The sequence below is a fragment of the Pinus tabuliformis genome, chromosome 1_1, assembly GCF_031772625.1.
Source record: "Pinus tabuliformis cultivar Carrire ecotype Pingquan chromosome 1_1, CPIR1, whole genome shotgun sequence".
NCBI lineage: Eukaryota > Viridiplantae > Streptophyta > Pinopsida > Pinales > Pinaceae > Pinus > Pinus tabuliformis.
In genome coordinates, this window is record NC_142297.1 from 837820466 (window position 1) to 837847672 (window position 27207).

The window sequence follows — 27207 nt, forward strand, 5'->3', positions numbered from 1 at the left end:
CTTAAGGTATACTTCTGATTTAGAGGCAGATCCCCTAAACCTTACTTTAGATCTGGATTCTCACACTTGTGGTTGATTTAGGCTTGTAATTGACCTCCTTTTGCTTCTCCCTTCCTTTGCTTGAGATGGAACCTACTTTGCTGGAGATGGAGGCCTATTTGGTGCCTCTCTTTAGCCCAATCGAACCCCTTTAAGTTGCTTCACTTCTAGATATGATATGACCGCAAAAATGTCCTTCCTTCTTTACACATGTGACATAAAAGAGCCCTAAAACAATCCTCCACAATTCATATTTCTTTCTTCTGTTCTTCACTGCCCTAGAATTACTCTTCTTGCTTTTTTCGCACCTCTTTCTTGCCTTTCCTCTTCGTTGATTTGATATATCACTTGATGGTATAATGGTGAGATCTTACTACTCTATATATAGGAGTATGTCCCTCCTTTTAGGCTGACTTGATCACCTGGCAAGGCCGACTTGACATTTGTGCATAAAAAATCATTTCTTTAGCCGACTTGAAGAGGAGACTTGTCTTTTCTTTGTAGGATCTTCTTTGACATATTTCTTTGACTCTAATACATATGTTTACATAGTGTAACATGCCCACATGCGTCTTCAACAATTACATTGACTCTTTGACTTTCCTAGAAGCACTCAAACATGTGCTTGACCTATTAAATGAGAAATAAACTCATTTTTATATTTTATGAAGACCGAACCTAGTTAAACTTTCTTCAAAAACTTTGAGGTTGAATTTAAGGAATCTTCCTGAAATTATGGATTATCATGACACATGGACACATTTTCAGCCTTATGTTCACCATCACATTACATTTGGAGCCCGAAAAGCGCATGACGTCATCATTTAGAGGATTATAGCTCAAACATGTGGGTATTTTGTGGCATAATTTACATTGAGCTATTGGGTTGGTTTGTAACCCATGGATTATTTTATGTTCTCATTGTCAAATTTGTTTAGGGGCTTCTTAAGCTAAAATTAGGTGAGATAGACCTCATATAAATAAAAGGTCACCTCACATCTCATTTCATAATCACTTGTGGACTATTTCATCCTAGTTGTTGTATTGTTGTACTCTTGTGGATATGTGATATTTGTGGATATTTTCTTTTGGATACTAGTCCTTATTGTGGAGACATCACTTTAGGATAATTAAGGATTTTTTCATGGATATCTAATGAGTATATTTATCGTTGAATATCTTTTAATGGTTATGGTGTGTGATATATTTGTTAAGGTTTTTATTTTCTTCTTTGATTTCACATCTTTATATGATTTTTTGGTGAAATATTGTATGCTTTAATTAGACAACCTTGGAAATCCCTTAAGGTCCTCGTAGAGAGCTTACCTCTTGATTTTATCCGCTCATAAAATGATAGCTAGGGTTTTCAAAGTGGAAAACTAGGGTTTCCCCCCTTACTCCCTCCTAAGGTTTGATATCTCTAAAGTAGGTGTTACTTACACTCCATCACCAAAGAAGTAGGCAATGACTTCCACATAGATGATAAAAAATCATTACAACTTTATTTTTATCCTTCTCCTTCTCAATTTCTTCCCTTCAAGGCAAGTCACTATGGCTGGGGCATAGGGTAGAATTCAACTAGGGGGGAAATTTTGGCTTGTTGTGAGGTGTTTCCTATGGATTGAACCTTATTGCATCAAAATCTAACCTTTTACACAGTTGGAATAGCCTCCCTAGGGATAACGTCGCTAATCCTAGGAAAGATTGGGTCTAGTTTTAGGCTTCAACTTAGGGTTTATTGAAGTCTTGTTGCTCCTTTTCGTTGTTCATACATATTATTCATAAGCCTTTTCTTTATCTTATATGCCTTTTTGAGCTACTCTTATTTCATATTCTTGAAACCATAGCTATAAGTATCCTTGATAGGTTTCTTATAGAGCATGATGTTCCTTGTTTCATTGGATTGAACCTTGTCCTTAATATGAGTGCCCTGCTTGAGATTATCCCAAATTTCACCTATGAAAAATTCCCTTAGAATATCTATTAGGTGATAAATACCATGAATCCTCCCTTGTGTTGAAAATCCACTAAAGATCAAGAGGTGGTGTGTTGTGATGACAGTGGACCTCTACCTCATCATTGTCCCTAGGTCTAGTTCTTTCCATTTGAGGCCTCTCACAAGGCCTACTAGATTTTGAATATACATCTTTTGGCGTTGTTGTTAGTCATGATTTGAGCCAAACTCCTCATACTTTGAATTCTAAGATTCATTTTCTTGATTGAGATTATACCATAGGCAAGGATAAATCTGCTCATCTGGTGACTCCTTTAGAAGAATGAAGACCTAGTTATTCAATAAGATTCAAAGTATAAATTCTTATAGGTTGAAGCAAGCATCTCTTAAATCATTTTGAATTCACCCTGGCAACTTCCAATTTGGTTTTGATGTAAGACTCAAGGCAATCCCTCCTTGGGATCTGCATCAAATGTACCTTGCTTTGGATGTCAAGGATATTATTGGATATGAAAATTGTTGGGATACAAATTCTATGACAAATGTTCCAAAGTTTGATGGTAATCCAACTTTAGTTGTGGATCATGTTGTAAAATCCATCAAGTATGCTTCAAATGTAAATGTGGTTCATGAGGATGCTCTCATGAGATTTTTCATTAATTCTCTTGCAACTGATCAAAAGGAGTGGCTTAAATATTCTTGTGGACCTAAAACCATTCCTTCCATTAAGATATTTATTGAAACGTTTCTTAAGTATTGGGGGTGATGGTTTCATTTTGAAGATATCCTTAAAAATTTATCCATAGACCTCCAAGAGGGATGTCTCCTTGATCACGTTGAAGAAGTAAAAGAAGAACACCATGAGCAAAAGAAAAAGTCTCGTTAGGATCATCAAGATGAACACATTGAAAGTGACCTTGAAGATTCCTCAAGAGGGAAGCATGGTTAGGATCCTGGTAAAGGTGATACTTTGACAAGTGAAATCAAGGCGAGCTCCACCCTTTCCATGGATGTTAATTTTTATGATACACTTTTTGAAGACCTTGAAAAGGGTGATCCCATAAACTCGCTATATATTAACATTGGTGATTTTATGCATATCGAAGAGAAGTGGGTCGTGAGTAACTATCATTTTGACAAGGATCTTATTTATGATACTGATGATGATGTTAATAATCACCTTGTCCTTCCTTACACTTCATATAATTGGGAAGATGTGATTTTTCATGTATTTGAGCCATCCTTATATATCCTTGTTTTCATCCCTAAGTCATATTTAGGTTGCATAAGTTGTGAACATGATCGCCAACGTTGGTCAACCCTTTTGAATTTGGTTGTTGAGGAAATAAGTAAGGGTTTCAATATATTTTCCTCTAGCCATCTTCCTCATCATACAACTCCCAACATGTCCCTAAGGACATAAATGAGAGTTTTATGCCTGTGATAGCTATTGGATAAGAGTTCTTGAAATTGATCATCAATTACTCCATGTTCAAGTTGTAGGAAAGGATTAGCAAGAGTATAGAAAATTTGGATTCCTCCTCTTCATCCTCTATCCCTTTTCATGGTAGTTTAACTAATCCATGGACATTTTATTTTCCCATCTCCCACCCTTGTAATTCAATATGTGAGTATTGCGATATAAATTATTGTGATGCTTTCTTGTTTTATTCCATGATTAACCATATGGGTAAGAAGCATGATAAGGATCCAATGATATGTTGGCTACATTGGTTATGTGACTATACCTAGTTGATGTATTGTATGCTACCATAGGTTAGAGTAGGTAGTTACATTGCATATTATGTGAGCATCCTAACTATTGCATTCCTCATATTTTTGTGTTGCATTTAGGAATGGATTAAATTTAGATAGAATTTAATTTTTGTACAAATTTTATTAATATTATATAAAACCAGGGTGATAACCGACATCCACTGCACATGCTTCCAAAAAACTTGATTTGAGTGTGTAGGTAATAGTTCTATGAGCCCAGATATTGTTGGAGTTCTCATGAAATTATCATTCGAGGATGTGGATCATGCACTCTATAGTGAGCTCATGTCCTCAAGTTGGAACCAAATGTTACCCACCAAAATTGGTAACCCCATACGAGAAAAAATTTCTCCTACATTAGTTATTCAACTAGCCAGCAAACCGTAATATTCACTCCTTGATGATGGTATGTCATGCTCCTCCACCATTTGCATCAACCATACACCTCTCACTATTTGGATTTTTCTCATAGATGAAGATGGGATACAATTCAAAAGGTACCTTGATGATTTTGCAATCAGGGGTTTATACTAGTTTGTTTTGGGCATTTAGTATGGATAAAGAGGTGATGTGGAATATTGATTGATACTGACAGTAAACATTTTCTCTCACTTTACCAATGGGGTTAATATTTAGCCCTAGTCGAATGTCATCTCCCTTGAGGCCTTATGGTTATATGAGGGGTACCACTTGGAAAACCCAAATTGAAATAGTGTGTTCATTTTCCCCTACACCATAATTGACACTTTCCATCTCAGATTGCAAACCCCTTATACTACCTCAATTTTTTAGGACTAACTTGTAACGGGTTCATTGGGATTTGGAACTCTCTTATTGAAATCCTTGAGTAGGGTTGGGAAAAATTTCCCTGGAGGTTGATGTAGCTAAAAGAATGGAAAAACATATTATGGACACAATAAAAGAAAAATAAGAAAACTAAAATGAAAAATATGTTCGAGGCATAAGATAGTGTATGGGAAAACTCCTAGCATGAGCTCTACCCTCCTCATTGGTCGTCACTCAATTCCTGAGCACTTGATGCTCCATTTCATCAAAAGGAACCCTTGCATATCCCAACCTTGATGAGTGATCAATTTTGTCATCTTAAGGGGTAAAATTAAGTGTTATATCATGAAGAGAAAGCTCTAACCCTTGAGTTATGCACCCAAAATAAAATAAAATAAAAAATTATCAAAAAGAAGTAGAAGGTGCACTAGAGGGGTGAAAAAAGAAATTCGAGTAGGGTAACTCATGCCTCCACAATTTATCCCTCTATTACATCTATACACTCAAGATGTGGAATCTCCATTAGTTGGTCCCCTTGACCATGGCACTTAGCCATGAAGCCTTTTCCCCTCGATTCCCACTTATTCACACTAACACCTTTTGATTAAGGGGTTGAACTTAGAACTGCCACTTACCATTAGGGGTTGGAAGCACCTAAAAGGGTTGTGCATTAGCCACCTCTTTCAAGGTAGGGAACAATTTTGCAGGACTTGGTCAAGTTAGATATCATAAGGTAATCCAAGTTTAAAGTATTCATATGCCCTTAACATGCAAGTTTTGTCCACTTAGATGCTTATATGGTCTTATTCTCTAATGAATTCTTACTTTGACTAGAGTTCAACCTGGTTTTGTTAGGTGGTCCTAAAAATCCTAGGCCTTGAGGGTACCCACTCCACAGGTACTCAGGTCATTCAGAGATATTGATGACTTAGCAGTCCAATGTTTCCCACTTACATCAGAGCATCAAGCATTATGATGACTTGAGCAGTTGATGCCGTCAAGACCCAAGACATTGATCTTGTTTGACCCAACACAAAGGACTCTTGATGATTTCACCACTGGACTGAGCATGCCTCTAATCTAGCCTGGACACTGCTTGATGGACAAGCCATGATTCAAAGCTCAGATGAGGATGGTCTTCCATGAGATGACTAGGGAGTGATTATTGCATGTGATGGAGACTTAATGCCCGGCAGAGGATGCAATGTGTTAACCACTGGAGACCCATTGATCCGCATGGATGTTGGTGGCCACCCGCTTATTCCACTTGGACCCCTACCATTGTCTCTTTCAGTTTTTCAGTTTTGTTAATTGTAGCACAATTTACTATTTTTGTCAGTTTTTCGGGTCCTGAACTTCTGGAGCCATTTTGAGGCCCTAAACGACATTTTTTGTGAAAATTGGGGCAAACTTGGCTCTTTGACCCATGTTTTCCACTCAAAAATTGTAGTCCTTGGATAGATATTTATAACGATGTACTGTACGCATCAAACAAAGATCTATGCTAAAGTTACGACCCCGGGAAGTTGATGTATCAATTTACCCAAACGGGGCCCATAGTTTTGGTGCTTCATCTCCTAGGGTTAGGTTTTTGGATTTTTAGGGTTTTCCATTGTTTCTCAATAATAAATAGGCCTTCAAGCCTCATTGTAGCATAGTTCAAAGGCATGTAGCTGCCACATCGCTTCTCAGAGATAAGCTACCATCACTCAAGATAGTCTTATTTCCATTCTGTTTGTAAGCATATTTCAGTATTTTATGTTAATGAATTGAAGTCTTATTTATGATCAATATCATTATTTATGGTTATATCTGTAATTTTTTGCATTCCTGTTTAAGTTCAGATCAGTGTATCAGAGCGGTCTTCTCTTTCTCCATTTTTCTTTCAATGTCCCCAACGAGGTCGGGATATAAGGAGTTAGGGCTTGAACTAGTCGAACCTTTGCAAGACCAGCCTCGCAAGTCCTGATGGCCTCCCATGGCGAGAGAGCAGAAAGATGAGGGGGCAGGAGATCCTTTCAAAATATTGATCGAAGAATCCCTCGAGCGACAGAGGAGTACGATGATAGACAACTTTGCCCAAATCCTTCAGCGACTACCCAAAGGCAACACATCTCCTTCTAGAAGCTACTATGGAAGCACCACACCCTTTAAGGTACAAGTTAAATTTGAAATCTCCATATTTGAAGGTCAGATAGATGCAGATACCATAGATAAATGGTTAAGGATCAATGAAGTAAAACAAATAGATCCATAAACAATGCAAAATCTCTTGGTAGGAAAGGATGAAGCGCAAGGTTAGAAGACACTGTAAGGGTTTAGGGTAAAAAAACCCTAGTTTTACTACAGCACGACGCACCTTCTGCAGACACCTAGACCCGGACGACTGACAGTACTCTGTTTCAACCGCAGTTGTCTCCATCTACCGATGGTTAACAGCTATCAGCATGGGCGATGTCATGGAGGTCGAGGAGCTTGATTAATCTAAGGAACCATTTCCCGACCAAGTAATATTTGGAAACCCTAAATTATACTCACCGAAATCAAGCTCATCCCCCCATCCGTCTCTGTTCCATTAAGCATGGCACTGATGGTTACCTATCCTGGACTCAATACTGCTCCGCTGGTCTTTGGGTCTCTTTCCATTGAATCTCCCACCCTCGATTGCCCTTCGTTATCTCCAAGCACCCTACACATTCTCTCTGCTATCAATCCTCCATCACCCTCTTTTGAAAGAGACTCTATTCATGGCTCTGCCTGAGGATCTCCCGGCATCCGGTGGAAAAAACCCTCCCATCTCCGCAAACTCCCCATCGGGTTGTTTTGAAACTCCTGCAGTGAAGGTAAAATCAGTAGCTCATCTACCTCATGAGGGCTCGGCCACACCAGATCCGTTGTCAGACCATCCATTAGCACCACGAACTGGGAAACGGAAGACCAAGTGTGTGAAGGCTACCTCAAAGGACATCACCATACATTTTGTCATGAATACTGCTATTGGGGAGGCTGCTCACATGGCTAGTACTGTGTTGGTTGGACATGTTTGAGGTAGAGCATACTCAGTAAATAGGCTCACCTTATGGGTCCAAGAGATTTGGGGAAGTATGCTTAAAGTATTGCCTGAGGTGCAGGTATTGCCCAAGGATTGGTTTGCTCTTCATTTTTCTAAAGGAAATTACACTGATCTGATCCTCGCTAGATATTAGCATATTGAGATGGCTCCAATACTCCTCAAGAGATGGAGTCCCCTTTTCAACCCAGAGAGGGAGAATATTGGGGCAGGACCTCTATGGGTTCGCTTGCCAGGGCTTCCACTACAATATTGGTGTGAGGAGGTCTTCGTTAGAATTGGAAATGCCCTAGGCACTTACCTGGACCACGATAGAACTTTCGTTCAATAGAAGAACCGAACACTAGCTCGCATTCTGGTCCATCTGGACACTCACGAAGGATTGGAAGAGAAAATTACTCTTCAATGGTGGAAATACACTTTGGTGCAGATCCTAGACTATGAAGGAGTCCCCTTCCAATGTAGAAGATGTCACAGAGTTGGGCACATCTTTAAGGAATGCCCACTTATAAAAAAACCAGAGGATCCTCCAGGGGCACCTACTACAACCATAGGACCAGATGCACCTGCTTAGAATCGCTCTCCTAGTTCGGTTCCACAGCCACCGGTAAGCAACACTACAAGGACAACTGAAGGAGAGTGCAGATCGCTATCGCCCCCCCTAACAAGAGCTCGCACAGTAGCCGAAGCCACAAAATCTTCGGGTATTCCTCTGCCCTCTTTCCCTTCCTCTTTTGCTTACAGCTCTTCACTTGATTCATCCACCATTAATACATCTATGGCTCATTGTACATTGGCTCCTTCTTTACCCTCCATCGCCACCACTGCTCCATATTTTCCCTCTTTTTCATCCATTTCCACCTCCCCTTCCTCTAATGGGAGGTTTTCATCTCACAATTACAACCTTCGCTCTCGTACTCACATTGATAATCACCCGACTCAATTCTCAGGTTTGGGACTTTCCCAACCTGGTTCAATCATACTTTCATCCCGTGGAAGAAAATCTAATCTACCCAAGGCCATTCAAAGGGCTGGGGCAGAGGTTGCCTCTGGTAGACAATTCACACTGGAAGGGGTTCTTAGAGCATTGAATACACCATGCAATATTCCCCCATGAAGTGTTTCTCATTCAATTGCAGAGGTAGGGCTAGTTCCTCCAAGAAACTAGCCCTGCATCAACTATTTGAAGTTGAGACTTCTGATATCATCATGCTGCAAGAACCCTAAGCGAGGCCGAATTCATCACCAGCTCATTAGTCTCCATTCTTCCTGGATGGCAATTTTTCGCCATGGATGCTTCGAGACGATTGGGGGGGCTAGCCATTGGTTACAATCCTCACACCATCAAGGTACTATTAACATCTTGGGGAGGCCATGGATTTATCGGCCTAGATCTTTTCTCGGTGGAGCTTAGCCTAAACCTGAGGGTCATTAATATATATGGTCCCTGCCATCAAAGAGAAAAATTCTAGCAAAATCTGTTAAATCTATCGATCTTTTCTCCTGATCACATCGTTCTTGGGGGAGATCTCAATTTCTCCATGGGATTTGGGGAATCATGGGGGTCACAAGCTCAAGTGGACTCTATTATTGGCTTCATGACAAACCTTCTGGAACAACACAACTTGGTGGATATCCCCATGAATAAGCCACTCCCTACTTGGCGAAACAGAAGGGTGGGGGATGTTTCTCTAGCCAAAAGGTTAGATCTTTTTTTGATAAAGGTTCCCCTTATGAATCAGTTGCACCATTACAAACAATGGGTGGGCTCCGGGGGTTTCTCAGATCACTCTCCCATTTATCTTGAAATCTTTGGTCCCCATCCCAAACCCAAAGCTCCATTCAAATTTGATCATGTCTGGCTTCAGGACCCTGGTTACATTAACCTAGTCTCTGATTATTGGAAAGCAAACCCTATTGACAGACATGAATCCTTAACAAAGGGATTCTACCACAACCTGTCCCAGCTCAAGAATATATCCATCAAATGGGCCAAAGAGAAAAACCAAAGGGAGGAGTTAGCATTATCCCAAATCGAGGCTGAATTGAGCACACTACTCGATGACCGCAACCTAGGGTTTACTTCAGTTGATGACAAAGCTCACCTGATTGAGCTGGAAAACAAAAAGGCAAGGATACTGAAGGAGAGAGAGGAATCTTGGCATCTCAGGAGTAGAGCTATATGGTTACAAGCGGGAGATGACAACACAAGATTCTTCCAAAACTATGCAAAAGGTAGAAAAGTTTCTAACTCAATATGGAACTTACCCCTACCTGATGGGGGAGTAGAAAACACCTTCAACAAACTCTCCCATCTTGGCACCTCTCATTTCAAGAATCTCTTTAAAAACCCTCCTGGGTCAAACCTGGCTGATATCATCAATGTTGCTGGACATTTCCCTCGTTTTGTAAATGATGATGAGGTCGATGAGCTAATCGTTCTTGTTACTGCTGGCGAACTGGAAGGGACATTGAAATGGTTCAAAAAGGACAAAAGCCCTGGTCTGGATGGGTGGACGATAGAATTCTATCTTGCCTTATATGAACTCATGGGGAATGACATGTTAAAAGTAGTGGAAGAGTGTAGAATATCTTGATCCATTTACAATGTTGTCAATACTACTTTCATTGCCCTTATACCGAAATCTGATTTCCCCCTCCTCTTTCAATGACTTTAGGCCCATCTCTTTATGCAAATTGTTTAGTCAATTTAGTGTTTCTAAATTGATGTCATTAATTGTCAACCCGGGGCTCGTAAGCTGATGAAGTGAAGGTGTACTATATGTACTTAAGCAACCTCTTAGATCTTTTTGTCGTTTTGGGGGTGTTGTTTGTGGTCAATTTATCTTCCTAAGATGGAATGGAGTTTTTATAAACAGATGAGTGAGTGTGTGTGTAAGGTGATTTCTAGATGAGTGAGTGTGTGTTACAGGTGATTTCTAACTACCTCCTAAACTTGCAAAGAAAAAGCTTGAAAGAAATAAATAACTTGAAATGAACTGAAAGCAAAGAACCACTTTCTAATGGCACTAGACACCATTCATGCTGCTGCAAATAAAAAGGTAAGAACATCACTTTAGAAACCAATGATAATGTTTATCTCTTCCTAACTCTCTGCTTCCAACATATGGTACTATGTAAAACACGATTAGGAAGTAGTTAGAGATGAGTTTAAAAAGTGATCAAAAATAAGAAAAATCTACTTTGAAGACTAGTTATAATGTTCAGCTCTTCCTAACTCTCTGCTTCCAACATATGGTACTATGTAAAGCACGATTAGAAAGTAGTTAAAGATTAGTCTAAAAAGTACTCAAAGCCAGCTGTAATTTATTAGTATTCTGATCTCTAAAAGATGAACAATTTATGATAAAGAGACCATCAATATGTTAACATACAACTTTGAGAAACTAAACTAGAAATCAGCTATGAAAATAGAGTAAAGGCAGCAACTTTGAATCTGTCAACTGAAAATACCATCAGATATAAAGCAAATACACAAAGACAAAAACAATCCCGGGTTAAAAACCTACACAAGAACAATACTGATCAGTTTAAAATAAAGGCTGGAAATGAAATGACATAAGATCAAATGGTACACTATGATACATGATGAAAGAAATAGAAATTGCTGAAAGCATGAAAATGAAACCAAACACTATGTACACGGGCTGTCATAGATGGGGGCCCTCCATCCACGCAACTAACTTAAAAGATCAGCTACGAAAAGGTGAACAGAACAGTCTTCTTTTTATAAAACCAGCATGTCAAAATACAGTGAAAAGTGTTGTAGGAACAGCCTTCTAAAACAGAGTTTTTACAACAGAATCAGCGCAGCAATTACAATAATCAAAAGCTAATCTATAAGCGTTGGCACACGCTTTATTTATAAGCACAGAAGCAACTACTCTCTGCGTGAACTAAGCAACTACAGCCTAACTGATTAACTGCGCAGCAACACGCAGTCTTAGCTAATTAACTTGTGCAGCAAACACGTAGGCAACTCCGTGCACTTTTGAGGGAAACGGTCATCATGGGAGACAAATCTATGCTTGGATTCTGTCTTTAGCTGTCCTCGTGGCATGGAGGAGGTGCCAGCTACAGTTCCGTGTCCCAACTGCTCACGGCTCCCGTGCCACCGTTTAGAACTTGACCGTTTGACCGAGGGAATACCTGCGTTGACCAAAGGCATACGTGACTGGTTTGGCTCAACCAATAGCATACGATCCATGTGTACATCCAACCCAACATGCCCATGTGGCTCGTTCCTTGAGAAGACACATGGAGCATATCAAACAACAAAAAGGCTGCGGAATCTCTGAACAGTTGCGGAATTGCTGAACAGTTGCGGAATTGCTGAACAGCTGCGGAAACTCTGTTTATATGTCAAAAATCTAAACCAACAGTAAAACATAAGCAAAGTTAACTAATTATGCTTAGAGACATCAAATGTAATGATCTGGGCGGAAAATAGAGCAAAAGAGAGGGATAAGTGAAGAAAAGTTGTAGGTAATGATGGATAATCAAGTGCAAGTTTGAGGCTCTACATACCCCCACTACGAGGGTGTTGCATGTCCTCATGCAACAAAAGCATTGTTCAATCCACCTGCTGAGATGCCTCTGCTAAGACATCTAGTCTTCTCTTCTTCCTCTGTGTGGCCACATTGACTCTTGGTCTTTTCATCAAACACCTGAATTTTAAATTGATCAAAGCTCTGTTTAACTTCCTGCATCTCTTCTTGAGCTTTTTGTTTTCCTTTTGCCAAAGGCCCATATGAAGCATAGTATTATCTTGGACCATCTTGTCCACATTGCTCTGTTCCTTCAGTCTTTCATTTTCTTGTTTGATGTGGCGATTTAGTACCTCTAGCTCAAATACTTCTTGCTTCAGTGATTGAACTTGCTGTTCAAGAGGTAGAACAGTGCTTGGACCAGCAACAGCTTGTTCTAATGTTTCTAAGTAGTTATATACTCTCTGCTGGTCTGGGTCAATCTCTGATGACCTCTTTGGACTAGGCTCATGCTCAAATTCAGGTTCATGTTCAAATTCAGGCTCATGCTCAAAAGGACTTTCCTCACGGGGAGGGCTAGTCTCAACCTGCTCAATACGTGGAGAGCTTTTCTCAAAGTCAAGTCTTGTAGCAACCTTTGTAGGTGTGCTCAATTCAATAAAGAATGACTCTTTGTTCCCCATTTTGCTTTGTAACCTGCTGCTCCTTCTCACGGTGGTGATGCTCTGTTTTTCTTTTTGTTGCTTCTGTTTTTGTTTTTGCATCTTCTTGGAAAGGGCAGCCTCATGAAGTTGGGCCAACCTATGTGCCAATGGCTGAGTGTCCTCTTCACTGGAATTCTCAGGAGTAAGGTAGGTTTCTTGGGCTATGGTTTTTCCTTTATCTTTCTTTTGTTTCTTCCTACTCTCCTTTTTCTTTTGAGCAGCTTCTTGTACAATTTCTTGCAGGGTTTCTGTAATGATTCCTTGGGCTGTTTGATCAATGTCTACAGCAAGTTCAGGGTCAATTTCATGTTCAGAATGATGGACAACATTTTCTTCTTCAACAAGGTCTTGGACAGTTTCTTCTTGGACAGCAGTTTCTGGGGTAACCTCTTCTCTTTTTCTTCTACTCTTTCTAGGCACAGAGGCTTCTCCTGCCTCTTCGAAGTGGTTTCTCACAAGAAATCTTTCCCAGGTATCCCTTTTGGCCTTTAACTGTTCTTCAACTAGTATTTTGACAAGCCCATGATGGTATAAATGTGGCTCAATGTTTCTTGGGTTTCTTTGGACTATTGAGCACATTTTTCTAAGGCTTGAGAGTAAAAAGTATGGAAGGTTAATGTCATGCTCTCCTAAGAAATGCATCATAATTTTGGCATGATAAACATATAGAACTCCAAACCTTCCCTCACATGTAAAGAATTTTTGTACTAGTAGAAGCAGAGCTGTCCATTCTTCTTTGACAAGATTAACAGGGATTCCTTTTGTAAAGATGCTAGTGTCCATACCTGGATTCTTCAGAATTTGCTTACATTGCTGGTCTTGTACTGATCGGTTTTTGAACCATCTCTCCCCAGTTTGTGGTAGTGAAGTGGCCTGTGCCAAACTGCTCTCGGTGACTGTGAATTTCAGATCTCCTATCTCCACTTGGTTGTCTTTCTCTTTGAAAGAACGTGCAAAAGTCTTTGTGACCTCTTTATGATAACCCTTGAATTTTTGAATGCACTGGAGCCAATTTGCCTTTTGCAAAGGGTCTTTGACTTGGGGATATCCTTCCAGAAATTTGGAGCCCTCTGGCTCTGCCCTCAGAAGTTTACCCATTGATTCTCTGGCTTTGTTTTAATACTCTTGAGGAAGGGTTATACGGTTTCAACAGTGGCTTTAACTCAACAGCTTTACGGCTTCAACAGTGGTTTCCACACAGTAGACTTACGACTTCAACACAACAGCCGTAATACATTCACAACAGTGGTCAAAGTTTAGCAGAGGAGATAAACGAAACAGAGTATGGTTACGATGACAGAATGGTGAATAAGGCAGAGCAGTGGAAAGCAAGGAAAATGCGGAAGTGAAACAACTGCGTGAATGGGATAATACATGCGTAGGAGGGTTATGAATGATGGGAAGAAACGGTTAAGTCCTTAGACTTCGGGCATGAGTGTACATTTGGCTGCGGAATCATAACGCAGAGAGTCGTAGTACAATTGTCTACGTCACTTAGGTACGAAAATTTAAATGGAAACGCAGCCGTGTGTGGGCTTTTAAATCGTGATGAATGGTGGCTGTTAAGGTTGAGAGATACGGGGATTCTGGTTGAGTAATGGAGAGGAATTGGCAATCATTACATTGAATGGCAAAAAACACAACCCGTAAACTATGCAAAATGTTATAACCATAGGTTTAGAAATTAGATCATACCTTAGGTGTCCACGTTTCGATTCCTTTCGCTGATCTGACATTAACCTCTCATTGTTTGTTGCTGCTACATGACCTTTCAATTTTTGCTGATGACCTTTGGACTGCAGATTCCTTCTTTAAACAAACTGTGTTTTTTATGCAGGTGCAGAAAGTGTATTGGCTGCGGAATTGGGATATTGGCTGCGGAATTGCTCCTCAGCTGCAGAAACTGCAGAAATACCCTTCTGACTGCACAAAACAACTTTAGCTGTGTAAAAATAAATCTGACAATGACTTTATTGGTGGAATGGAATGTAATGGATGGATGAATGGAAAGAAATGAGGTGGAGTGAGAGTGGTTGAATGAATAAGATGGTGAATGAAGTGAATGAAATGGCGAAATGAGATGGAAGACAGAGAGAGAGATTTTTTTTTTTTTTTTTTTTTTTTTGGAAAACATGAGGTGTCAGGTAACCCTGATTTTCACCTCAGGTTTTCTGCATAAGACTGCCAATTAGAGATTGGTTTTCAGGCTTATACATTTATTCTTTTTTTTTCTTTTTCTTTTTTTTTCAAAAACCAAAGATTAGGCTGATGGAGGAGAAGAATCCTTCTCCACCAACCTGATTGCAGAATCTTCTTTAAACAACTTGACAAATTCCTCTTTTGAGAGTGGCCTCTGGTAGATTTTCAATCTATGGCCATTCATAATAAGAGGAGTATGAAATTCATCAATAGTTTTCACTCGAACTGCTCCATTACTAAAGACTTCATCAACCTCATATGGCCCAAGCCAATGAGTTTGAAATTTTCCTTTGAAGTCCTTAAATTTTGAATCAAACAATAGAGCCCAATCTCCTTTCTGAAACTTCCTTTCTTTGATGTGTCGATCATGCCATTTAGATCTTTGGTGCTGAACTAGATCGGTCCTTAGAATTGCATCTTGTCTTATTTCATCTAGCTCATTTAGCTGGTCCATTCTGTGTCTTTGGGCTTTTGAGAGGCTCATTCCCAATTGGACTGCCATCTTGAAGGTCTTGATTTGGAACTCAATGGGGAGCAGGACTTCCTTCCCATAAACAAGTTCATAGGGAGAATGTCCTGTTGTGTTCCTCCATGTAGTTCTATAGGCCCATAAGGCTTCAGGAAGCCTTTCCGCCCAATCTCTTCTATGAAGATGAACAGTCTTGGTGATAATGCCTTCAAGAACTTTATTGGTAGATTCCACTTGGCCATTGGATTGCGGATGGTAGGGAGTAGATGTTATGTGCTTGATCTTATATTCCTCCATCAGCTTCTCCATCAATTTAGATGTAAATTGGCTGCCCTGATCTGTTACAATTTCCCTTGGGACACCAAAACGAGTGAAAATATCCTCAAAAAGAAATTGAACAACTGAATTTTCAGTGGCAGAAGGCAATGCCTTGGCTTCTACCCACTTAGTAACATAATCAGTACAAACCAGTATATACTTCTTTTGCTTTGATGGTGGATTAATTGGTCCAACGAAATCTAGAGCCCATTTCTCAAAGGGTTCGATGCATACCTGAGGCTGGAGTGGTATTTCATTTGAAGGAGTTGGTCTCCCAACTCTTTGGTAGCTGTCACACCTTCTAACATACTGCTTTGCATCTTTAAAGAGAGAAGGCCAATAATATCCTAGAGAAAGGATTTTATAGGCTTTCCTCTTGTCAGCAAAGTGCCCGCCGCATGGTTCATCATGACATGCCTTAAGGATGTCAGGCATTTCATCTTCCCGAACACACCTTCTGATTATACAATCTGGCCCTGTTTTGAACAATTCATTAGAAATCCAAGAATAATGTGAACTCTCCTGAATGATTTTCCTTTTCTCATTAGGAAATAAGTGTAGAGGTAGCTTCCCTGTAACTAGATAATTAGCCATATCTGCATACCAAGGAGTCTTGGTAGTTACTGCAAACAAGTATTCATCTGGAAACTTATCTTCTACTGGAGAATCCTCATTAGTGTTTTGGATTCTAGACAAGAAATCAGCTACTATTTTTTGTTTTCCAGGTCTATCTAACACAGTGATGTTGAATTCTTGTAAGAGTAAAAGCCATCTTGTAACTCTACCATTGGTAACAGGTTTGTTCATTAAATATCTTATGGCAGAGTGATCAGTATGGACAAAGGTTTCATAGCCGGTTATGTAGTGTCTAAACTTATTGATCGCATGTACCATAGCTAAGAACTCTTTTTCTGTAACAGTATAATTTAACTCAGTGGGAGTCAAATTCTTACTTGTGTAATAAATGGCATAAGGGATCAAATCCTTTTGTCCCAAAACAGCTCCTAGAGCTGTATCTGAAGCATCAGTAGAAATGTGGAAAGGGAGTTTCCAATTTGGCCCCCTTAAGATGGGTGCTTCAGATATTCTAGTCTTTAAAGCTTCAAAGGCAGATTGACACTCAGGATCCCATTTGAACTCACAGTCTTTGGTAAGCAATTTGAAAAGAGGAGATGCTATCTTAGTGAAGTTTTCAATAAATCTTCTGTAATATCCAGTAAACCCAAGAAAACTTCTAACATCTTTCTGGCAATTTGGAACAGGTAACTTAGAGATGACTTCAACTTTAGATCTATCAACCTTAATCCCATATCCTGAAATATGATGTCCTAAAACAATCCCTTCAGTAAACATCATAAAACACTTTTCATGACTTAAAGAAAGATTTGTTTCCTTACATCTTATCAGTACTTTTTCCAAATTTTCCAAAGCTTCTTCAAATGTATTACCATAAACTGTGAAATCGTCCATGTATACCTCTACACAATCATGAATTAGATCTGAAAAGATTCCTAGTACAGCCCTTTGAAATGTAGCGGGTGCATTGCACAATCCAAAAGGAAGTACTCGGTAGGCAAAAGTTCCCCAAGGACAAGTAAATGTGGTTTTGTCTTGATCTTCAGGTGCTACCTGAATTTGATTATACCCACTAAAACCATCCAAGAATGAGAAATATTTTTTACCTGCTAAAGTGTCTAGTACCTGATCAATAAAAGGTAGAGGGAAATGATCCTTTAAGGTTGCCTTGTTCAATTCTCGGTAATCAATGCAAACTCTCCATTTACCATTCTTTTTGGGCACTATAACCAAGGGAGAAACCCATTGGCTATCTGAAATGGGGTAAATGAAGTTTACCTTGAGCAATTTCTGGAGTTCTTCTTTCACGATTTCCCTAAGGTTTGGATTCATCCTTCTTTGTGGTTGCCTAATAGGTCTGCTGTTTTCTTCAATATAGATGTGATGAATACAAGTCTTAGGATCGATTCCTTTCATGTCAGTGTATTCCCATGCAAATGCAGTGGAATGTTTTTGCAAAAGTTTAGTTAATTCTTCTTGTTGTGGTCTTTCCAAGTTTTTGTTAATGTTCAATGTTTTTCCTGGAAGGATTTCAACTGTAGAACTACCAAACTCTTCCATTGAGAAGAGAGACATCTGTCTAGAGGAGAGATATTCAATGTCTGCATCTAACTGAAACTGTGTAGAGTCATATTCTAAAGGTATTTCAAAATTTTCTAATGTATTTAGAATTTGACTATCCTCACTGATCTCAGAGATGGTTAGAACAGGTTGAATAGTATCCTCATCATCAACCCACTCATCTTCTCCTATTTCTGTTATTGCCTTTGCTGGAGGATACAAGTTGAATTTCTTGGTGGAATTACCATCTGATATATACATGTCCCCAGACCTACAACTGATAAAAGCATCAGCTGTTGCTAACCAAGGTCTTCCTAAGATAAGAGGATGTCCTCCTAGATTGTTCTTGGGAGTTAAAATCATAAAATCAACTGGATATTCCCAAGAGTCTAGGGAGACTGGAATGTCTTCCAATACACCATCAGGTTTAATGATTGATCTATCTGCAAGCTGCAGTAAAGTAGGTGTAAAGAGAAGGTTAGAAAGCTTTAACTGATCCATGGTCTGTCTACTCATGATGTTGATCGCGGCTCCTAAGTCAATCAAAGTATTTGGGATTTCAACCCCATTAATATGAGTCTTGACAATAGGGCTACCGGGATCCACATACTTTTGCATGGTAATCTTACCCATCATAATGTCTGCAATTTTTCCAACTAGATGTATCCTTTTGGTATCTCTGGTTCTCTTTCCTGTTTTCTTCAAACTCAACTCCTTTATTGTCTTCGCTAGAATGGGAATTTCCTTAATGGCTTGTAATAAGGGGATCTTGATACAGACATTCTTCAATTCATCTAGAAAACTATAGTCATGCACCCATATTTGCTTTTCCACTCCTTTGTCAATTTGTAATCTTTCAGGAAAAGGAGGTGTAGCTAAAGGTGTAGGTTGCTCAACTATGGGAGTTGTAGAGGTTGATTCTTTTTCTTTTTCTTTTTGGATATTTTGGTTTTGAAGTGATACTTCAGAACCCTTATTGACTTTGAGAGATTCTTCCTCAGAAATGCTTGGTTGTTGAACACTTGTAGAAGGTTGATCTAAGATTCTACCTGATCTGAGTTGTACTTCATTGAGAGGAACAACCATATAGGTAGGGAATGGTTGACCTTCCATCATGTAAGCATTTTGAGGGTTCCTATTATTTGGATTTGGTAATGGCTGAGAGGGAAGTTGATTTGATTTCTGCTGGGATTGAAGCGATAGTTGAGAATTTTGATTTTGTGGAGGAGGTTGTTGTTGTTGAGGGTATGGTAATGATAGTTGTTGACCTTGATTTGGAAGTTGTGGAGCCTGCTGATTCTGAAATGATGGAGGATATTGATAGAATTGAGCAAATCTCCCATAAGGATTTTGCATGCTTTGCATCCATGCTTGAAAAGCATTTTGAGGTTGAGGCCAAGGTTGTTGCCAAGGATTCCAATTTGGTTGGGATTGAGAATTCATAGAGTTGTTAAACCCTTGATTCTGTTGCCCTTGCCAAGGTCTCCTTGCAATAAAACAGAGAGATTCAAGTGTATCTGGATCCTCTTGAAAGACTGCTTTGAGGCCAGGTATTGAAGGACAATCCTTAGTCTCATGAGTTTCTGAGCAAATTACACATGTTTCTACAACGTGTGTGTCCAAGGGACATTCCCTTAAAGCATGTTTCTTTCTACATTTCGGGCAAAAAATGGCCAAAGCCTCAGCTTCTGCTTTTTGTTTATTATGAATCTTAAGGGTATCTAGTTGTTCACTAAGACTCCCTAAGATGTCAGTTTTGAATTCATCAAGCATATTGCCGATTTCAGCCCTACTTACTGATCCTGTTGCAGATTTATTTGCTCTAAGGAGAGAAGGATCTCTAGGCCCTTTTTGAGTTTTTGATTTGCCTCTTGAGAGATGGATACAAAGTTCTGCTATATCATTGAGTGAAAGTTGAGAAATATCCCCTTTCCCCATCATGTTTAAGATGTCTATCCATTCATCCCTAATGGCTTTTAATAAGAGGGCTTTTAAGGTCTCTTCATCCAAGCTACTCATTTTTGCTCTTTTCAAGTTATATTGAAATCTTTCAAGTAAATCTTCTAAGCTCTCATCTTCTCTTTGTATCATTTTAAAAACCTCGTCCTTGTGATTAGTAGGCATACAATAGTCCAAATACCTATCCAAAAATGTCTGTTTCATTTCATCCCAAGACCTAATGGATTGAGTGAGTAACCCCATGAACCATTTCAAGGCTTGATCCTTCAGTGTTGAAGGGAACAATTTGAGTTTCTGAGAGTCATCCAGGTAGTCATAAGTTCGACACACCACTTCAAACTCAAATAAAAATGTTTCAGGGTCCTCAGTTCTTAACCCATGGAAATTTGGGAGGACAGATGGTGATATGTTTTTCATAGTGGCTCGGGAATCCTCATTAACAATGGGAAACCCAAATGAATTATCCCCATCTCTATTTCCTCCTCCAAGGGGACCTCTACCTCCATTATTGTTGTTGTTTCCTCCTCCTCCTCTACCTCTACCTCTACCTCTACCACCTCCTTCTTCCTCTGCCATGATGGTTCTCCTAGGGATTTCAAAATCTTCTGGTTCCTCTACAAAAGGTGAATGAGAAGAGATTTCTCCTTCTTCTTCAGATGATTCCACTTCCTCAATTACAATTGGTCTTTCTGTAGGAGAAGAGTCTCTTCCTGGTTCAAATTCAATAGAAGGTGTAGGAGAGTCAACTCTTGGCTCTTGAATTCCAGGAATTCTAGGACTAGGAGTGTCGGTTGGAGATAAGGGAGGTGTCTCTTGTCTATCCCTTGAAGCAGATGGACTTGTAAAAATTGAACTTCGAGCTCTAGCTAAAAACCTTCCCCTAGAATCTCTAGCTCTATGCATGTCATTTTTTATTATTTTTTCTTCAAGTCAAGTTAATAGTTCTTTTTCTGATCTTCCAGTTCACTCTAGGTGCAAGAAGAGAGCATACTCAAGAAACCACCAAATCAATAACTTTCTCTTTTCTGATCCTCCAGATCACCTTGAAGTGCAAGAGGAGAGCATACTTTGATAGGTTATCAGCTTCTTTCCTTGAAATTTTATGTTTTTTTTTTTCTAAGAATATGGCTACTTAATTTCACTTCCCCGGCAACGGCGCCAAAATGTTTAGTCAATTTAGTGTTTCTAAATTGATGTCATTAATTGTCAACCCGGGGCTCGTAAGCTGATGAAGTGAAGGTGTACTATATGTACTTAAGCAACCTCTTAGATCTTTTTGTCGTTTTGGGGGTGTTGTTTGTGGTCAATTTATCTTCCTAAGATGGAATGGAGTTTTTATAAACAGATGAGTGAGTGTGTGTGTAAGGTGATTTCTAGATGAGTGAGTGTGTGTTACAGGTGATTTCTAACTACCTTCTAAACTTGCAAAGAAAAAGCTTGAAAGAAATAAATAACTTGAAATGAACTGAAAGCAAAGAACCACTTTCTAATGGCACTAGACACCATTCATGCTGCTGCAAATAAAAAGGTAAGAAAATCACTTTAGAAACCAATGATAATGTTTATCTCTTCCTAACTCTCTGCTTCCAACATATGGTACTATGTAAAACACGACTAGGAAGTAGTTAGAGATGAGTTTAAAAAGTGATCAAAAATAAGAAAAATCTACTTTGAAGACTAGTTATAATGTTCAGCTCTTCCTAACTCTCTGCTTCCAACATATGGTACTATGTAAAGCACGATTAGAAAGTAGTTAAAGATTAGTCTAAAAAGTACTCAAAGCCAGCTGTAATTTATTAGTATTCTGATCTCTAAAAGATGAACAATTTATGATAAAGAGACCATCAATATGTTAACATACAACTTTGAGAAACTAAACTAGAAATCAGCTATGAAAATAGAGTAAAGGCAGCAACTTTGAATCTGTCAACTGAAAATACCATCAGATATAAAGCAAATACACAAAGACAAAAACAATCCCGGGTTAAAAACCTGCAAAAGAACAATACTGATCAGTTTAAAATAAAGGCTGGAAATGAAATGACATAAGATCAAATGGTACACTATGATACATGATGAAAGAAATAGAAATTGCTGAAAGCATGAAAATGAAACCAAACACTATGTACACGGGCTGTCATAGATGGTGGCCCTCCATCCACGCAACCAACTTAAAAGATCAGCTACGAAAAGGTGAACAGAACAGTCTTCTTTTTATAAAACCAGCATGTCAAAATACAGTGAAAAGTGTTGTAGGAACAACCTTCTAAAACAGAGTTTTTACAACAGAATCAGCGCAGCAATTACAATAATCAAAAGCTAATCTATAAGCGTTGGCACACGCTTTATTTATAAGCACAGAAGCAACTACTCTCTGCGTGAACTAAGCAACTACAGCCTAACTGATTAACTGCGCAGCAACACACAGTCTTAGCTAATTAACTTGTGCAGCAAACACGTAGGCAACTCCGTGCACTTTTGAGGGAAACGGTCATCATGGGAGACAAATCTATGCTTGGATTCTGTCTTTAGCTGTCCTCGTGGCATGGAGGAGGTGCCAGCTACAGTTCTGTGTCCCAACTGCTCACGGCTCCCGTGCCACCGTTTAGAACTTGACCGTTTGACCGAGGGAATACCTGCGTTGACCAAAGGCATACGTGACTGGTTTGGCTCAACCAATAGCATACGATCCATGTGTACATCCAACCCAACATGCCCATGTGGCTCGTTCCTTGAGAAGACACGTGGAGCATATCAAACAACAAAAAGGCTGCGGAATCTCTGAACAGCTACGGAATTGCTGAACAGCTGCGGAATTGCTGAACAGCTGCGGAAACTTTGTTTATATGTCAAAAATCTAAACCAACAGTAAAACATAAGCAAAGTTAACTAATTATGCTTAGAGACATCAAATGTAATGATCTGGGCGGAAAATAGAGCAAAAGAGAGGGATAAGTGAAGAAAAGCTGTAGGTAATGATGGATAATCAAGTGCAAGTTTGAGGCTCTACACAAATGTCTGTATAAAATCATTTCCAAGTTCATTGTGAATCGTCTTCGGCCCATTCTTTCTCGCCATATCGTCCCCCAGCAGTTTGCTTTCCTTGAGCATCGCCAGATCCATGAAGCCATTAGCATGACTCAAGAGGCCATCCACTCAATCTGGACTAAACACATAAAACGAATCATCTTAAAGATCAACCTGGCAAAAGCTTTTGACCGAGTCAGTTGGCTTTATATCAAGATGCTTTTTATACACCTGGGCTTTCCTCATGATTTCATTACTTGGATTATGGATTGCATCACCACCCCTACCTTCAATGTACTCATCAATGGATCTGCCTCCCACTTCTTCCATGCTGAGCGTGGTCTCAGACAAGGCTGCTCCCCCTCCCCCTTACTCTTTCTGATTGTTATGGATAGGCTTAGCAGACTACTAGCCAAAGCTAAAAGAGATGGCAGCCTTTGTGGCCTCAAGATAACTGAATCCTGCTACCTCACTCATTTCATTTTTGTGGATGATGTCCTCATTTTCCTTAATGGGAGCATACGAGAATCTCTTACTTTCTCCAAAATCCTCTCCCTTTTCTCAAAGGCTACTGGTATGCAAGCCAATCAAGCGAAATCCACCATTACCTTTGCCCTCACTTCCATCCAGGAGTCTCAACTTTCTCAGCATCACTTCACTTATTGTATCATCCCCCTTGACAAGGGTTTCAAATATTTGGGATTTTGGATAAAGCCTCTCAGCCAGAAAATAGCATATTAGGTCTGGCTTGTCACCAAGTTGGAAAAAAGGCTTTCTAATTGGAGTCATAGATACTTATCCAGAGTAGGCGGATTAGTGCTCATCAAATCTGTTCTCGAGGCCACCCCTGTTTTCTGGATGGCATTAGCATGGATTCCTAGGAACATTCTGGCCCGTCTACAATAGCTTTGTAGCAGATATCTCTAGAATGGCCATCAAGACAAAAATATCTTTGCCTAGGTTAGCTGGAACAAGATCACTTTTCCCAAAAAGTGGGGAGGATGGGGACTAAAAGACCTAGCCCTATTTGCACAAGCCCTGGCTACAAAAGTGGGTTGGACATTATTGACCGGGCAGAATCTATGGACTTCAATTTCATATTACAAGTACATTTGACCTCACCAAATTATGGACTGCGTTCGCATGTCAAGTTGGCCTAGATCAGGTATATCTTCAGTTTGGAAGGCTCTTATACACTCCCTGCCTAGCATCAGAAACAATCTCATTTGGAGAATAAATGATGGATCAAAGGCTCGCATCGGATTGGATCCCTGGACTGGGGGAGGAGGTTGATTCCAACTATCAAGAGAACTCATCCAACACCTTAATATTCATGAGATAAAGGTATTTTCTCACATAGCGAATCAAATGAATACAAACATCTTCTCTCATGGATGGAAATTTGCCCAACAGCTTGATATTCCTCCACAGTGGCACCGGGAATGGCAAGATTACATAAATGCACTGAGTGAATCTCACATCAGGATTAAGGACCAAATGAACTTGTTTGGAGCCTTGTTGAGAATGGCATTTATACCCCTAAGGTCGGATACCACAACCTGATTTCACACAAACAGTCGGAGCAGACAGAAGTATGGTGGAAGAGTATCTGGAAGATTGTATCACCCCCAAGAACAAGATTGTTCTTTTGGTGTATCGTCAGCAATAAAGTCCCCACGGGAGAATCACTATCACACCGCTCTTTCCATGGCCCTCACTGGTGCGTCTTATGCAAAAATTCTACTGAATCGACAGTGCACTTATTCCTTCAATGTGATACTCTGAGCAATCTCTAGCATATTTTCTCTTCATCAATTCATTTATCTGGGAAATGGGAGGGTGACAACATATGTCGTGCCTGGGAAAACTAGTGCAATCTGCACCACGGCACAAAACAATTACGCCTGTCCTTACTTATCTGCTGGCACCTATGGTTGGCCCGAAATCGAATCATATTTGAGGATAGAGTTTCTAGCTGGACGCATATATCAGCCCAGATCATATTAGCCTATCACGAGTTGCATGAGCCCCACAGACCTCGGCCTCGTAGACCGCATGACCCTGCTCCTATTGACAAAAACTCTCCCTGGGCATTTTTTGATGGTGTTTCACAGCACTATGGATGTGGTGGAGGATTCATATTATATATTAATGACCAACATTACTACAAAGTCAAGATGGGGCTTAGCGAGTGAACGAATAATTATGCAAAGCTTATTACACTATGTCATTTGCCGCATTTTTCTTTGGGTCATAATTGCATGGATTTAAACATATATGGTGACTCAAAAATCATAGTAAATTGGTTCAATAATATTATTGTCTGTCACTTACACACACTCAGTAATATTCTGGATGAAGTGAACTTGTTCAAAGCACAGTTTAATTCTATTTCATGTCAACACATTTACAGGGAACATAACTATTGTGCTAACGGGCTCTCAAAGGAGGCCACCGTACTTCCCCAAGGAGAGTGGATGATTCAGGAGCATAGAGGCTCAAATGAGTACCACTACTATCACAGACCTTACAATGATCAGACTTACCACAGGGTTGGTAGCCCCTAATTTTGAGTCTTTTTTGGTTTCACCTGATGGATATGCACAACTTATATATTGTATATATTATTACACAGACTATATTTTCTTGTTCATATATATATACCTACAGAAAGGACATCACCCTGTGTGGTGTATGTGGAATATTGTAGATAGTATACATATTTCTAGTTTATTTTATATCAGACAGTGACTGAGCACCCTACATGGTGATAGATGCTATATGCATCCTATTTTTGATAAACTGAGCAACATTTTTGAAAATTTCCACAGAGATGGAAAAGGGCCAATACAACATATGCTGAAAATCATCTACAACATGTAATTTTTCAATCATAATGAAAGATTACGATTTTTCCAAGGGAAAAAAATGGTTAAGTCTACTAGAAGGATATTTTTCTGTTCATGGTTTTCCCAGCCGGGAAATGATTTCTTTTGCACTTCTCAAAGCTGCCCCCCACATCAAGGACTGGTGGGAAACCTACTGTGAGAATAAGGATGAAAGTACACCCTCACTATTTTCATCTACACCCACTTGGAATTCATTCTAATATGCCATCAAGGAGCAGTACTACCCTATTGGTAGCTGTGAGGATAAATACATAAAGTAGACCACGCTGCAGCAGGGAATGGACCAAGACATACCAGAGTTTACCAATGTTTTTCATAACCTTTGCACGAAGTTGGGTATCAAGGATTCTGAGCGAAATTTGGTACTCAAGTATTGTGGATGTCCACACAGGTACATCCAGGATAAGATGGAGTTCCTAAACATCTTCCCACTCGGTACGACGAACCGATACGCTGTCAGGATTGAGCAGAAGTTTAAACAAAAAAAGTGAGACTTTGGATTTGCAAATCCGAAGCAAGGTAAAGGCGCCCCCAAACCGCAGAGAAAAGGACAGAACCAAGGCGGGGCGACCCAGGATAACCCGTTGAAGCCACAAGAAAAAACAATACCACGAAGACAAAGAAGGACATGGGAAAGTGGTGTAAGCTCCATAAGAGCTCCACTCACAACACAAGTGAGTGTCAGGCCAACCAGTCATTGGTGGTTGAGTTGAAGGCTTCCGAATCAAACGCATGTTCTGAATCTGAGTTAGAACTCGACAAGGAGAATGGAAAGGGAAGCAGATCATTGATGCGAATCCCAGTGCCACCACGGCCACCACCAAAATCCAGAAGGTTGAGCCTGAATATCCAAAGGAGGGGGAACGCTTATTCCACTCACATATGTGGGTGAATGGTTCTTTGTTGCAGTTCATTTTCGACAATAGAAGACAAAAGAACCTCATTTCAACAGAGATCGTGAAGCATTTGGGCCTACCGACTACAACACATTTGAAACCATACACCATTGAGTGGCTTCACCAAGGACAATATCTCTACGTCAATCAGCAGTGTCACCTTCCCTATAGAATCAAGCCCTTCACGGATAAGGTACTGTGTGATGTTTCTCCTCTTGAATTTTGTGATGTATTATTAGGAAAACCATATTTGTGGGAGTGACATGTTGTATATGAGTATAGACCTCGCTCTGTTATCATTTCTTTGGGTAATAAGTTATATAGGATACCGGAGGTAGCCCTGCATATCGCTATCTCTTTGATCTCTGCTAAGCAATGCCTTAAGATCATCTCCTAGACTAGGAAATTTGTTTTCTTTCTTATTCACTCTCAAAGTAAGGGGAATATCATAGCCACA

General features: G+C 39.7%; 1 pseudogene across 1 annotated transcript in view; it reads left to right on the plus strand.

Annotated features, from left to right (window-relative positions):
• The window catches only part of LOC149216746 (4-coumarate--CoA ligase-like 7), a 310537-nt pseudogene that overhangs the window by 222298 nt on the left and 61032 nt on the right, over positions 1 to 27207 (plus strand). The gene's annotated exons all lie outside the window — the stretch shown is intronic.